General features: G+C 41.6%; 1 long non-coding RNA gene across 1 annotated transcript in view; it reads right to left on the bottom strand.

Annotated features, from left to right (window-relative positions):
• Nucleotides 1-14135, bottom strand: part of LOC122550437 — a 19982-nt gene extending 5847 nt beyond the window's left edge. Inside the window, exons 1-2 of the long non-coding RNA XR_006311853.1 lie at nt 14048-14135; nt 12416-12501 (exon numbers count right to left, since the gene is read on the bottom strand). This is a non-coding gene — a long non-coding RNA (uncharacterized LOC122550437). The remainder of the gene's footprint in view (nt 1-12415; nt 12502-14047) is intronic.
• Nucleotides 14136-14598: the final 463 nt, after the last annotated feature.

The following is a 14598-nucleotide window of genomic DNA, read 5'->3' as shown; positions in this document are numbered from 1 at the left end:
GGCTCACTGGTCTATAGTTCCCTGGCTTGTCTTTACCGCCCTTCTTAAACAGTGGCACCACGTTTGCCAACCTCCAGTCTTCTGGCATCTCACCTGTGACTATCGATGATACAAATATCTCAGCAAGAGGCCCAGCAATCACTTCTCTAGCTTCCCACAGAGTTCTCGGGTACACCTGATCAGGTCCTGGGGATTTATCCACTTTTATGCATTTCAAGACATCCTCCTCTGTAATATGGACATTTTTCAATATGTCACCATCTATTTCCCTACATTGTATATCTTCTATGTCCTTTTTCACAGTAAATACTATTGCAAAATACTTGTTTAGTATCTCCCCCACCTCCTGCGGCACCACACGAAGGCTGCCTTGCTGATCTTTGAATAGAGGCTCTATTCTCTCCCTAATTACCCTTTTGGCCTTAATGTATTTGTAAAATCCCTTTGGATTGTCCTTACCTCCATTTGCCAAAGCTATCTCATGTTCCCCTTTTTCCCTCCCAATTTCTCTCTTAAATATACTCCTACTGTCTTTATACTGTCTTCTAAGGATTCACCCGATCTACCCTGTCTATACCAGACATATACTTCTTTAAAAGGAGAGACCAGTTTAGCAGCAGAAATTAATCAAGGCAAACGTTAAAAAAAAATGTATTGTGTGTGCAGACATAAATGGAATAGTAGTGTGTATGTATTTCATTGTTCCTAATACTGAATAAATTACAAGGAACTAACTTGCATATTACATAGGGCACAAAATGTAACAGACACTTAAATCCTTAGCCTGCAGTCAATCTATTAGCAGGCTAATGGCGTAGAGGTAGCACTGTGAACCTCAATTACACAGGCAGCATAGCCAACATACTCTAGGGACTTTCTCAGATCTGCCTTCATCAATCCTCAGTATGAGTCTTGAACACCTAAATTTAGCCATGCGGTTTTTTTAAATGACTTACGTGTATTTGCTGTCAAAATCTCCCAAGTACGGGTTTCCATACCAAATAACGAGAAAAAAATCATGGTTTAAATCCCATACCATGGTGTTGAAAAATGACCTGCATTCTGCTAACTTTAACAGCAGAAGCAGAAAAAACAGAGAAAATGCAATAGTTACTCATGTCTACAATAGCTGACCTCCCTTATGCTGTGCAGAAATGGCAAGCTATTGTTGCTGTCTTTTCTCGGACTGATGCATGTCAGGATCATCTTTGAAAAACGTCATGCTGTTTTCTGGCGTCATTGATATAATACTGCTGCATGTTCCAACAATTTGAGATTTACATGCATTATAAAAGGAATAGATGGAGTTGAATTATGCTCAGACCACTTTATTGAAGAAATTCTCACCAGATTGTCAATTTTCCATAATAATCAATGAATCACCCTGATGTGACCATTCAACATTATTGGATTAGAAATTAGTCAAACTTTCTTGTGCTTGCTAGTTAAGATTCATGACTTGCCAACAGTGCTTCTCGTGATAGTTCTGGGGTGGGATTCAGGGACATGGCATACATTTGTTATTCCAGCTCAATGTAGCAATGGAGCAGGTACATTCTCCTACATTACTACATGCAATGTCCCATGAAGTGTTGACCCGACAGAACATGGAGCAGATAACCTTTCCTTAAAAGTGCAGACCTTATGGAAGAGAAGGACCACCAATGAATTGAATGGTGCTGTTAAATGATTTCAAAAGCTTCAGGTCTGAGGGAAATGGTGAAGCCGGCAGATTCCCAGATTCAGTGTTATGGCCTTTGAGGAACGTGCTGGTTAGCTGGAGGGCTTGCATAATCCAGGAAGACCTCAAGAAACATTTCAGAGGCAACACGAACAGATGGCACCAAAGTTGATTTGATTTATCACTGTTGTTTGTACCGAGATACAGTGGGGTTTTTTTGTGCAAACCATACCTTACAAAAGTACATTAGTGTAGTCGAATAGAACAGAGTTGAATGCATTATCTGGCCCTCTTAGAACTTTTTAAAAATTCTTCACAGGTGCTGCCAGCTTTTCCAGCAATTTTTGTTCTTGTTTGAGGCTTGCATTTCTTTGTTTAGCTTTTTATTTATGAGTAAATGGGGGATAAATACTTCAAGATAATGAAGCGTACATACACTTACAATCTTACTAAAGACAAAATATTTATACCGTTTTTACAGATAACAAGATTCCAATCTACCATACCTGCGGAATGGGAGGGAGGGGAGTGTGAGTGTGGGGACTGCGGGGGTGGTGTCGGTTAGTTCAGTTGGCTGGACAGGCGGGTTGTAATGAAAATTATGCCAACAACATGGCTTCAATTCTCATACCAGCTGAGGTTACCATGACCATGTTCCCCAACAAAACTCAGCCCACCTACCTGCATCTGGCCCATATCCCTTTAAACCTTTCCTAGTCATGTACCTGTCCAAATGTCTTTTACATGTTGTAACTGTACTTCCTCTAGCAGTTCATTCCAACACATGAACTACCATATGTGTGAAAATGTTTTCCTTAGGTCCCTTTTAAGTCTTTCTCCTCTTACCTTAAAATATGCCCCCTAGTTTTAAACTCCCTTATCCCATGGAAAGACCTTTGCTATTCACCTTATCTCTGTTCATTATGATTTATAAACTTCTATAAGGTCACCCCTCAACCTCCTTTGCTCCAGTGAAAAATGTCCCAGTTTATCCAGCCTCCTCTTATAACCCAAACCCTCTAGTCCTGGCAGTATCCTGGTAAATCATTTCTGAGCTCCCTCCAATTTAATAATATCCTCCTTATAGCAGGGTGACCAGAAAGGACACAGTACTGCAGAAGTTGCCTCATCAATGTCCTATACATGACCCCATAATTCCTATTCATTATGGTCTGAGCAAATGAAGGCAAGTGTGCTAAACTACACCTTAACCAACCTTCCTACTTGTGATGCAACTTTCAAAGAACTATGTACCCAAACCCCTCGGTCTCTCTGTTTGATAACACAACGCAGGGTCCTACCATTAACTGTATAAGTCATGCCCTATTCGTTTTACCAAAATGCAATACCTCACATTTATCCAAATTAAGCTCCATCTGCCACACCTTGGCCCATTGGCCCAATTGATAAAGATCTTTGGAAACTCGGATAACCTTCTTCACTGAACATTGTACCACCAATGTTGGTGTTATCACAAGCTTACTAATCATGCCTCCTGAATTCTGGACCAAAGGGTCTGCTTCCATGCTGTATGATTCTATGACTATAACTCTACGAATGACCTTATAGAACTGTGTAGCTCATGTTACATGTTTCTGTCCTTCTCTTTGATTAATACCATGCCCCACATCACCACTGCTATTTGATGGGCTACAAATGACTTCAAATACAGCCTGCTGCCTCTTGCTGTTTCTGAACTCCACTCAAAAAGATGACTCATTGTTGTTCCGATTGACGATTCTCCTTTACAACTCTATTAATCCCATCCCTTACTATCAGGTCAACTCCACCTTCTTTTCCTTTTTACCTGTCCTTCTTAATCTTTGAATATTCAGTGCCTGATCTCTCACAGCCATATTTCAGCAATGGCAACTGGATCATATCCATCTATCTCTATTTGTGCCTTTTGATCATCTACTTTGTTGTGAATGCTGTGTGCATTTGGATAGAGTACCTTCAGCTTTGTATTTTTTGGCATTATTCCGTTTTCAGAGGCATACCTGATGCTTGGCTATATGTCTCCTATCTTTTAGTCACCCTTGCAGGTTTTCTATTTCCAATTACCGACTCAAATCCCTTCCAATTTAGATTTCTGCTCAGGTTCCCTTCGTTCTGCCAAATTAATTTGAAACAAACCCCAACAACGCCAACAAATATCCCTGCAAGGATACCAGCCCCAGTCCCAGTCAGATGAAACCTATTTATCTTTACAGTCTCACCAGCCCCTGAACTGACCCCAGTGCCTCACAAATCTGGTCCCATCCCTATTACACCAGCTCCCAGCCCTGTGTTCAATCAATCAATTCTCTTGTTCTACTGTTAGGAGAACTCCTGGGATAACTGACGTAGAGGAGGTGCCTTTTACAATTCTCTCTTAATTCTCTGAGATCAAATTTCAGGATCTCATCCCTCTTCCAACCTGTGTACTAATGTGGACCACAACTTCAGGCTTATCCCTGCTCCCTCGACAAGGAGGTTCTGCAGTGTTTCCATCCTTTCCCCAGCCCCAGGAAGGTAACACACCAGTAACAAAAACAGAAGCTGCTGGAACAGCCCAGCAGGTCTGGCAGCATCTGCAAAGAGAAATCAAAGTTAACATTTCGGGTCTGGTGACCCTTCCTCAGAATGAGGATTGGAAGATGGAGTTTAATTTAGACAAATGTAAGTTATTGCATTTTGATAAGGCAAATCAGGGCAGGACTTACACACTTAATGGAGTTTTGAGGGAGAGCCACTGGACCCAAAATGTTAACTCGGATTTCTGTCCACATGTGCTGGCAGACCTGCTGAGGTTTCCCACCAATTTCTAATTTTGTTTAATATTTATAACACCCACAGTTATTTTGGTTTTTATTTTGTGGGTAACACACCATCCTGGAATTATGTTTCAGGCCACAGAAGCACATGCCTGATCCTCTGACTCCCCTTTCACTACTGCTTTTCGATTCTTCATTCTTTCTGAATACCCAAACCCTACTCCCACCCATATGTGACTGAGATATCCTTGCTGCTTTGAACTTATTTCTGGCTTCATTCCCTGGAGAAGCCAATGTCTTCATTCATTTCCAAAAGAGAATACCGAATGGTAGGCTAAAGGGCACTCCCACACTGGTTTACTGCAGATTGTGTGGTAGTTACCCATTCCCACTCTGCCTGTGCAGTGGCAAGTGTCCCTGTAGTGTCTCCACCCCACTGTAGTCCTCTGTCTCACAATACACTCCAGTGACTCCAGCCAACGTTCAAGTTATGAAGCACTGCAGCTCAAATATGTGCAGCCTTTAACACTTGCTGCAGATATGGTGAAAGTGAGGACCGCAGATGCTAGAGATCAGAGTCAAGATTAGAGTGGTGCTGGAAAAGCACAGCAGGTCAGGCATCCGAGGAGCAATAAAGTCGATGTTTCAGGCAGGAGCCCTTCATCAGGAATGCCTCATTCCTGATGAAGGGCTCCTGCCGGAAATGTCAATTTTCCTGCTCCTCGGATGCTGCCTGACCTGCTGTGTTTTTCCAGCACCACTCTAATTTTGACTTGCTGCAGATATGTTTGTCTGGGACAAAGGTTAGACCATGACTTCATAGATACCATAGAATGTACACTCCACCGATTCCAAAACTCAAAGTATCTGTTACTCTTAGAATAAATATAAAACTTACTATACAAAGTTACTAATAATCTAAATTTATTTCCATTATATTAACTTTATTTCCCTTAAGTTTTACTTTTTTTAAAAAACTTAGTTTCAGTTTATCTCTCTTCTTATCATGTTCCTTCCTAAGATTCAAGAAGCTGCCTTTTCTTTACAATGATACTTGGTGCTACATGACCAACATGTCATTTTTCTTTCCCGCACAGATGAATGCGGAACATATGGAGTAGAGAGGATTACTGCATTACATAATCTATTTGTCTATTAACTAGAGCTTTACAAATTAGAATGGGGCGATGGAAAGGATATAGGTTATAGATATTCTCAACTGGAGTCCCACAAAGACACACATAGGTTGGTTGTGAAGCTAGTAACCCACTTTCAAATTGAGATTGTTATAAATATAGCCAAAATGCCTCGTTCAATTTGCATACTTAGTTTGACTGCAGAATATGAAGTTAAATCTTTGAAGCCGATGGTCCATCAATGTCATAGATAATAAGCTGGATAATTGAATAACTGCAATTCTGCTTGCTATAGATAGAAAACCATGCTGTGAGTGAGCAGGGCAAGTGTCCCATTCAAAATACAATGACTCGTGTAGGTTTCTTGATCCACACAGCTCGGTTAACAGGATAGAATTGAAAATGATAGAGAATGTGACCAACAATGGCAACCGTGTTGGATCGCAGAGTCTATCCCCAATGTTAGTGAGTCCTGGCCGCTGGAATAATCCACTCAAAAGAAATAATTATTTGATATGCTTCACACAATAATGCTCCACAATCAGCAGGAGGCAAGGGAGTCAAAGACCTAGTGGTATTATCACTCGACCAGTAATCCAGAGACCCAGGAAATGATCTGGGGACCCTGGTTCAAATTCCGCCACAGCAGATGGTGTAATATGAATTCAATATAAATCTGGAATTAAGAGTCTAATGATGACAATGAGACCTCAGTGATGGGCAAGTTGTTGGAAGGAATCCTGAGGGACAGGATGTACATGTGTTTGGAAAGGCAAGGACTGATTCGAGATAGTCAACATGGCTTTGTGCGTGGGAAATCATGTCTCACAAACTTGATTGAGTTTTTTGAAGAAGTAACAAAGAAGATTGATGAGAGCTAGTAAGTTTGCAGATAACACCAAAATTGGAGTTGTCGTGGACAGCGAAGAGGGTTACTTCAGACTACAACAGGATCTGGACCAGATGGGCCAATGGGCTGAGAAGTGGTAGATGGAGTTTAATTCAGATAACTGCGAGGTGCTGCATTTTGGGAAAGCAAATCTGAGCAGGACTTATACACTCAATGGTAAGGTCCTAGGGAGTGTTGCGGAACAAAGAGACCTTAGAATGAAGGTTCATGGCTCCTTGAAAGTGGAGTCGCAGGTAGATAGGTTAGTGAAGAAGGCGTTTGGTATGCTTTCCTTTATTGGTCAGAGTATTGAGTACAGGAGTTGGGAGATCATGTTGCAGCTGTACAGGACATTGGTTAGGCCACTGTTGGAATATTGCTTGCAATTCTGGTCTCCTTCCTATCGGAAAGATATTGTGAAACTTGAAAGGGGCTGAACAGGCTGGGGCTGTTTTCCCTGGAGCTTCGGAGGCTGAGGGCTGACCTTATGGAGGTTTGCAAAATTATGAGGAGCATGGATAGGATAAAAAGACAAAGTCTTTTCCCTGGGGTCAGGGAGTCCAGAACTAGAGGGCATAGGTTTAGAGTGAGAGGGGAAAGATATAAAAGAGACCTAAGGGGCAACTTTTTCATGCAGAGGATGGTATGTGTCTGGAATGAGCTGCCAGAGGATGTGATGGAGGCTGGAACAATTGCAACATTTAAAAGGCATTTGAATGGGTATAAAAATAGGAATGGTTTGGAGGGATATGGGCCGGGTGCTGGCAGGTGGGACTAGATTGGGTTGGGATATCTGGTCAGCATGGACAGGTTGGACCGAAGGGTCTGTTTCCATGCTGTACATCTCTATGACTCTATGACTCTATGAGACCATTGTTGATTGTCAGGAAAACCCATCTGGCTCACAAATGTCCTTTAAAGAAGGAAACTGCCAACCTTAACTAGGATCGCCTACATGCAACACCAGACCCACAGCACTGAAGTTGCCCTCTGGGATGGGTAATAAATGTCGGTTGGGCCATTGGTGCCCTTATACCATGAGTGAATAAGAAACACTTCTGTAATCTTGAATCTCTTCACTGTGGAAGCAGGCCATTCGGCCCATTGAGTCTGGACCGGCCCTCCAAAGAGTTTCCCCCTCCCCCATTCTTTCCCATGGCTAATCTCAGCCTGCACATCCCTGAGCACTATGAGGCAATTTAGCATGGCCAATCCATCAAACTTGCACATCTTTGGATTGTGAAAGGAAACCGGAGCACCCAAAGAAAACCAGTGCAGACATGGGGAGAATGTGCAAAACCCCCCAAGGACAGTGACCCAAATCTTGAATTGAATCCAAGTCCCCGGTGCACTGAGACAGCAGTGCTAACCACTGAGCCACATGTCATCTTTGAGTCATATAAACAAAAAAACTACAGATGCTGGAATCCAAAGTAGACAGGCAAGAAACTGGAAGAACACAGCAAGCCAGGGAACATCAAGGGTGGAGAATTCAATGTTTTGGGTGTAATCATTCTTCAGGACTGAAGAAACTAATCCTGAAGAAGGGTTACACCTGAATGTCGACTTCTCTTCCTCCTGATGCTGCCTGGTTTGCTGTGTTCTTCCAGGCCCCTACCTGTCTGCCTTTGAGTCACTTGGCTATGTACTTCGAGACAATGGACATGTACGGGTACACAATCCTTTATCTGAAATTCTGAAATCTGAAAACCTCCAAAAACCGAAGTCCTTTTTGTGAAGTTTTTGTTCTGAATAACAAGGTTGTGTGATGTGTGATCAGATGACCCAACCCCACACCCACTCGACCCACATTACTCAGATTTGACATCGCGGCATGGCCCAGCACTGGTAGGCATCAATTGTGTCTCAGCACGTGTACTAGTCACATGTGGGTTTGCTGTTCGGTCAGCTGTTTTTGTTTCACTGTGAAAATGTCATTTGTTCTGAAATCCAAAAAATTCCAAAATCCAAAAAACAATTGGCCCCAAGGATTTTGATTGAAGGATAGTGTACCCGCTCTGCTTTAAAAATAATAGAATAATATGGCATTTGAATAATTGTGTGTACATCCAAAATAGTGAGAGTCAGGTGATCTTCTGTGGTTTGAAACAGGTGGGACTTGAACCTGTGCCTCTTGGCTCAGAGGTAGGGACATTGCCACTGTACCACAGGAGCCTCAAAGGAGGAGTGGCAGCAGCAAACTCCCTTAAACAATCCTGGCGTTGAAAACTGGCTGATGTTACACACTCCAGAAGGTGCCAGTGGAGACACAACATAAGACTATAAGACATTGAGTCATGGCTGATTAGTTTCCCAACCCCATTCTCCCCCTTTCTCTGCATAAACCTTGATCCCTTTTACGATCAAGAACCTATCTATCTCAGTCTTAAATATACTCAATGATACAGCCTTCTGTGACAATGAATTCCATAGATTCCCCACTCTCTGGCTGAAGGAGTATCTCCTTATCTCCGTTCTAAAAGGTCTTCCCTTTACTCTAAGGCTGTGACCTCAGGTTGTAGCCTTTCCCACTAATAGAAACATCTTCCCAACATCTGTGCAGGTTAGGTGAATTGGCCATGCTAAATTGCCCATAGTGTTAGGTGAAGGAGTAAATGTAGGGGAATGGGTCTGGGTGGGTTGCGCTTCGGAGGGTCGGTGTGGACTTGTTGGGCTGAAGGGCCTGTTTCCACACTGTAAGTAATCTAATCTAATCTAATCTACTCTAACTGGGCCATTCAGTATTCTGTAAGTTTCAATTAGATTCCCCTCTCATCCTTCTAAACTCGATTGAGTACAGACCCAGGGTCCTCAAACGTTCCTCATATGTTAAGATGTTAATTTCTGGGACCATTCTTGTGAATCTCCTCTGAACACAATCCAGGGCCAATACATCCTTCCTGAGATATGTTGCCCAAAACTGAGCACAATACTCCAGTGCCTTATAGAGCATCAGAAATACATCTGTTGATATATTTTATATTCTAGTCCTCTCGAAACAAATGCCATTTATTGTATTTGCCTTCCTAACTACTGACTCAACCTGCAAGTTTATCTTGAGAGAATCCTGGACTAGAATTCTCTTTGCACATCAGAATTTTCTCCTCATTTAGAAAATAGTCCGTGCCTCTATTCTTCCTACCAAAGTGAATGATCTCACACTTTCTCATCCTGTGCTCCATCTCCCACTCTCCTAACCTGTACAAATCCATCTGCAGCCTCCCGGGCTCCTCAATGCTACCTGTCCCCCTACCTATCTTTGTGTCATCTGCAAACATAGCCAAAATACCCTCAGTTCCTTCATCTTGATCGTTCCTTCATCTTGATCGTTAATGTATAAAGCGAAAAGTTGTGGTCCCAACACTGAGCTTTGTGGAAGACCACTTGTCTCTGGCTGCCATCTTGAGAAGGACCCTTTTGTCCCCGCTTTATGTTTTCTGCCAGACAGCCAAGTTTCTATCCTTCTAACACCTTGCCTCTGACACTATGGGCCATTATCTTACTCAGTAGCCTCCTATGTGGCACCTTGTCAAAAGCCTTCTTGAAGTCCAGATAGATAACATCCATTGGTTCTTCTTGGTCTAACCTGCTCGTTACATCCTAAAAGAATTCTCACGGATTTGTCAGGCATGACCTTCCCTTGATGAAATCATGCTAACGTTGTCCTATTTTACCATATACTTCCAAATAGTCAGAAATTTCATCCTTCACAATGGATTCCAGGATCTTACCCATGACCAGTTAATCAGTCTGTAATTTTCTGTCTTCTGCCTTACTTGCTTTTTAAACAGGGGTGTCATGTTAACAATTTTGCAGTCCTCTGGGACCCTGCCTGATCCTAGTGATTCCAGAAAGACTACCACTAATGCCTCCATTATCTCTTCAGCTATCTCCATTGGAACTCTGGGGTGTAGTCTATCTGGTCCAGATGATTTATCCATCTTCAGGCCATTCAGTTTTTCTAGCACCTTCTCCATGGTGACAGCCACCATACACAGCTCTGCCCCTCACTCTCTTAAATGTTTGGGAAATTACTTATGTTCTCCACCGTGAAGACTGACGCAAAGTAATTATTCAGTTCCTCAGCCATTTCCTTGTTCCCCATTACTATCTCTCCTGTGTTCTTTTCCAGCAGCCCAATGTACACTTTTGCCTCTCCTTTACCCTTTATGTATCTAAAGAAATTCTTACACTCGTCATTTATATTACATGCTCGCTCGCCCTCATATTTAATCTTCTCCTTGCTTTTTTTTTGTTGTCTGCTGTTGGTCTTTGTAGGTTTCCCAATCCTCTGGTTTCCAACTACCCTTCACCACATTATATGCTTTCTATTTTGCTTTTAGACTATCCCCGATTTCCGTGGTCAGCCATGGTTGCCTCACCCTCCCTGTATCAGGCCTTGTTTCCCTCAGATGAATCTCTGTTGCGTCTCCTGAATTATTCCCAGAAACTCCTGCCATTGCTGTTCCACTGTCCTTCCTGCTGGGCTCCTCTCCCAGTCAATTCTACCCAGCTCCTCCCTCATGCGTCTGTAGTTGCCTTTATTCAGCTGTAACATCGTTACCTCTGATTGTCTTCTCTCTCTCAAATTGCAGATGAAATTCAATCATGCTATGATCACTGCTTCCCTACAGTTCCTTCACCTTAAGTTTCCTTATCAAGTCTGCTTCATTACACAACACTAAATCCAGTATTGCCTGTCCCCTCATAGGCTCCACCACAAGCTGCTTCAAAAAGCCATCACGTAGACATTCCACAAATTCCTTTTCTTGCGAACCACTACCAACCTGATTTTCCCAGTCCACCTGCATATTGAAATCCCCAATGATCACTGTAACTTTGCCTTTCCTACACAGTTTTTCTATCTCCTGACTACTGTTTTGAGGCTTGTACGTAACTTCAACTTGTTTCTTTTTTTTAATCTTTGCAGTTCCTCAATTCTACCCACACAGATTCTACTCTATCTGACCTTACTTTGTTTCTTACTGTTTTTTAATTTCATTTCTTATTAATAAGGCAACACCACCCCTTCTGCCCATCTTTTCAATAGGATGTATATCCTTGGATATTCAGCTCCCAATCCTGATTTCCTTCCAGCCACCTCTTCGTGATGCCCAACACGTCTTACCTGCCTATTTCAATCTGCGTCATAAGCTTATTTCCCTTATTCCTTATACTGTGTGCATTCAGATGTAACACCTTAAGTCCTGTATTAACTGTCCCTCTTCTCATTGTCATTTGTTTGTCCAGTGTACTTGATGTTTGATTGCTAACCCTTTCCAGGTACTCTGTCCTGTCAATCAATACCTGTAAATCAGCTAACACGAGCAGTGCACGGGTAACCACTTCATATTCACATACAAAAAAAGAGTTAGAAATTGCTACAGAAATTTAGCAATAACATTACCTTAAAATCTAATCTAATTACCTTAAAATCCACTGTTTCTTTTTACTGATTAGAACCAGGTGGACCTCACTGACTATGAGATCCCTGATGGGGTTGTTAAGCTGCACCAATCAGGGAGACCTGGCTGACTGATATAACCAGGGGATTCAGGGAATCTTCTGATCGTCAGGACTGGCCTTAAGCTGGCTAATCAGAGGCCATGTCCAAACCATATATAAATAAAGGCTGACCTGGTAATGGGATGCTGGCCTCTATGCAGTTATTTCACTTCAAACTTATGTTCATTTTGAGAGAACCACAAAAGATAACCCATCCAGAACTGCACAAGGTACACCTTAAAGGAATCAATTTTAATGTGATTCACCTTATATACATATCAATATTCTAGTTGCATGCACTCTCTCTCTCGAGAATCTGTTTTACTTGAGTTTTTTTTCTGGATGGGTGTAAGAGTGATGGTTTTTCAATGCATTTACTCAATACATTTTCATTTATTGATACAACTTTTATTTCCAAAATGTAACTTCTCTTCTGCTTCAAACTTACCTGAAAGTCTGCTTCATAGATCACGAAAATTCACAATGTTTAAAATGTAGAACACTCTTTCCTAACACACATCCTGATGAGGAAAACTGAAAAGTGAGGAAAAGGTTAGAAAATTTATTCCACCATCTCCGTCTGCCTTTAATAAATGTTAAAAATCATGTGACATCAGGTATATTTGGAAGCACTAGCTTTCGGAGTGCTACTCCATCAGGTGATGAAGGAGTACTGATGAAGGAGAAGCAGTCTGAAAGCTAGTGCTTCCAAGTAAACCTGCTGGATTATAACCTGGTGTTGTGTGATTTTTAAGTTTGTCAACCCCAGTCCAACACCAGCACCTCCACATCTTGATTAACACATTTACTTGAATAAATGTGACAGACAAACATACAAAGAAAAATAGAGAGGAAAAGATATGGAGGTCCATACAGTCTATTTTATTCACAGACCTCGAGATGCCTTAACCCAAGAATAAGCACATAACTGCAGGCAGTCCATGCATTAGAAATGGGTTCCATTCTTGAGTACATTGAAACAAAGCAGAAGACATTGCAGTACAATATAAAATAGCCATAAGTGCAAGCAAATATTCACATATCAGATCTTTAAAATTAATACACCCCTGTATGGGAGCCTGATTATAAGTGATCATAACTCTGATGTCAGTAAATCAGGGACCATCTGCATACATAATTTTAAATATAATAATGCAGTCTCCTCAAAGTCTAGGGGCTGAATCATTTTTCCTTGGCGCAGTCTCAGTTGCACTGAGCTTTAATTTAATTTGCCTAAAGAGACCTGAAAGGTACTCTTGCCATATCTTACCAAACTCATCTCATTAATTGTCTGCTGTTTCCCTGTGGGATTTCTCACATCCATATCCCTTCTTACCAGCCACTATTCCTGGAACAACATGGCACCCAGCAGATATTCCAGGATTCACCAGCTTTCATTGTACCTTTGAAAGTCTGGAGCTGCTTTGTGTGGCTGCTAGCGTTTGTCCCAGACAGGACAGTTAGAGAGATAGAAAGTCAGTGTGCTGCTCTGTTTAGAATTAGAATTAAGTTCATTGTCACGTGTACTCAAATACATGGATACATGGATACATGAGTACAGTGAAAAATGTACAATGTCGGCATTTCCGGCACCATTTTAGGTACAAAGATATCTTGGTACAAAACCGGAGGTATCAATTAGACAAACAAAGAAGTAAAGATAGAAGTTCAGAATTACAGTCCAAACATTCAAAAGCAGAGAGTCCACACTCGGCCCTACTCGAGGCTGGGAGTCCATTCAATCCATGGGCTGGGGGGTCTATTGAATTCCTCAAGGAATGGAGGTAAGTAGAGAGAAAAAAAGAAGGGAAAAAAAACACAAAAAGCAGGAAAAGTATGAAAAGAAATGGAGCAGATGAGCTCTGGCTTAGGAACTTGTGCAGCACTCTGGTTATGTTGAGAACTATTAAAAAGAATTGTTAAAAGTGCAATGACAGAAGTAAAGCAGTATATTCACTGTTGAATAATTTATCAAAATCTGTAATCAATGCACAATTACTCAATGTTTCTTTCAGGTTACAATATATCAGGAACTGTGTGTATCCTGGCATTGATCAGATTTGTGCATGACATATCTTACCTCACACACAAAGTAAATGATAGCAATCACTTTTCCTGGTCCGTCTTTATCATGGCAATGCAACGCAGTGAGAGCAGACAGAACTTCCTGATAGTCTTGCCACTTTACATATCCAATTTATGCTGTTCTCTACACAACCATTTGCCAACTTCAGCATGACCACTATTAATTGGATCAGCCCACACAGTAAGGGTTTTAATTGCTGCTTTCAATACACTAAAGTTGTCATTGTTTTAAACCTGCTTGGGAGAATGTCAAGCATTTTGAGCATGGCAGGCATTTGAAGATAGGCACAAGCACAATTTTAAAAGATTGTGCCCAGAGGTATAAATACATTCCTGATGAATGACTGGCATTACTGACAAGCAGATAATTGTCCCCACTGTCACTTGGAGATTTTGAATGTCTATGTTACTACTTGACATAGATCTTTTTTTATAATGACATGTTTTTCCCAGCGGAGTTGTTTCCAATGAGGTGGCAGTGATTTAGTTGTAATGTCAATGAACTAGCACGCCAGCAACACAGACATGGGGCCATGGGTTCAAATC

This window comes from Chiloscyllium plagiosum, chromosome 6 (genome assembly GCF_004010195.1).
Source record: "Chiloscyllium plagiosum isolate BGI_BamShark_2017 chromosome 6, ASM401019v2, whole genome shotgun sequence".
Classification (NCBI taxonomy): domain Eukaryota; kingdom Metazoa; phylum Chordata; class Chondrichthyes; order Orectolobiformes; family Hemiscylliidae; genus Chiloscyllium; species Chiloscyllium plagiosum.
Note: the sequence above shows the minus strand (reverse complement) of the source record. Positions and strands in the feature narration are given on the sequence as shown.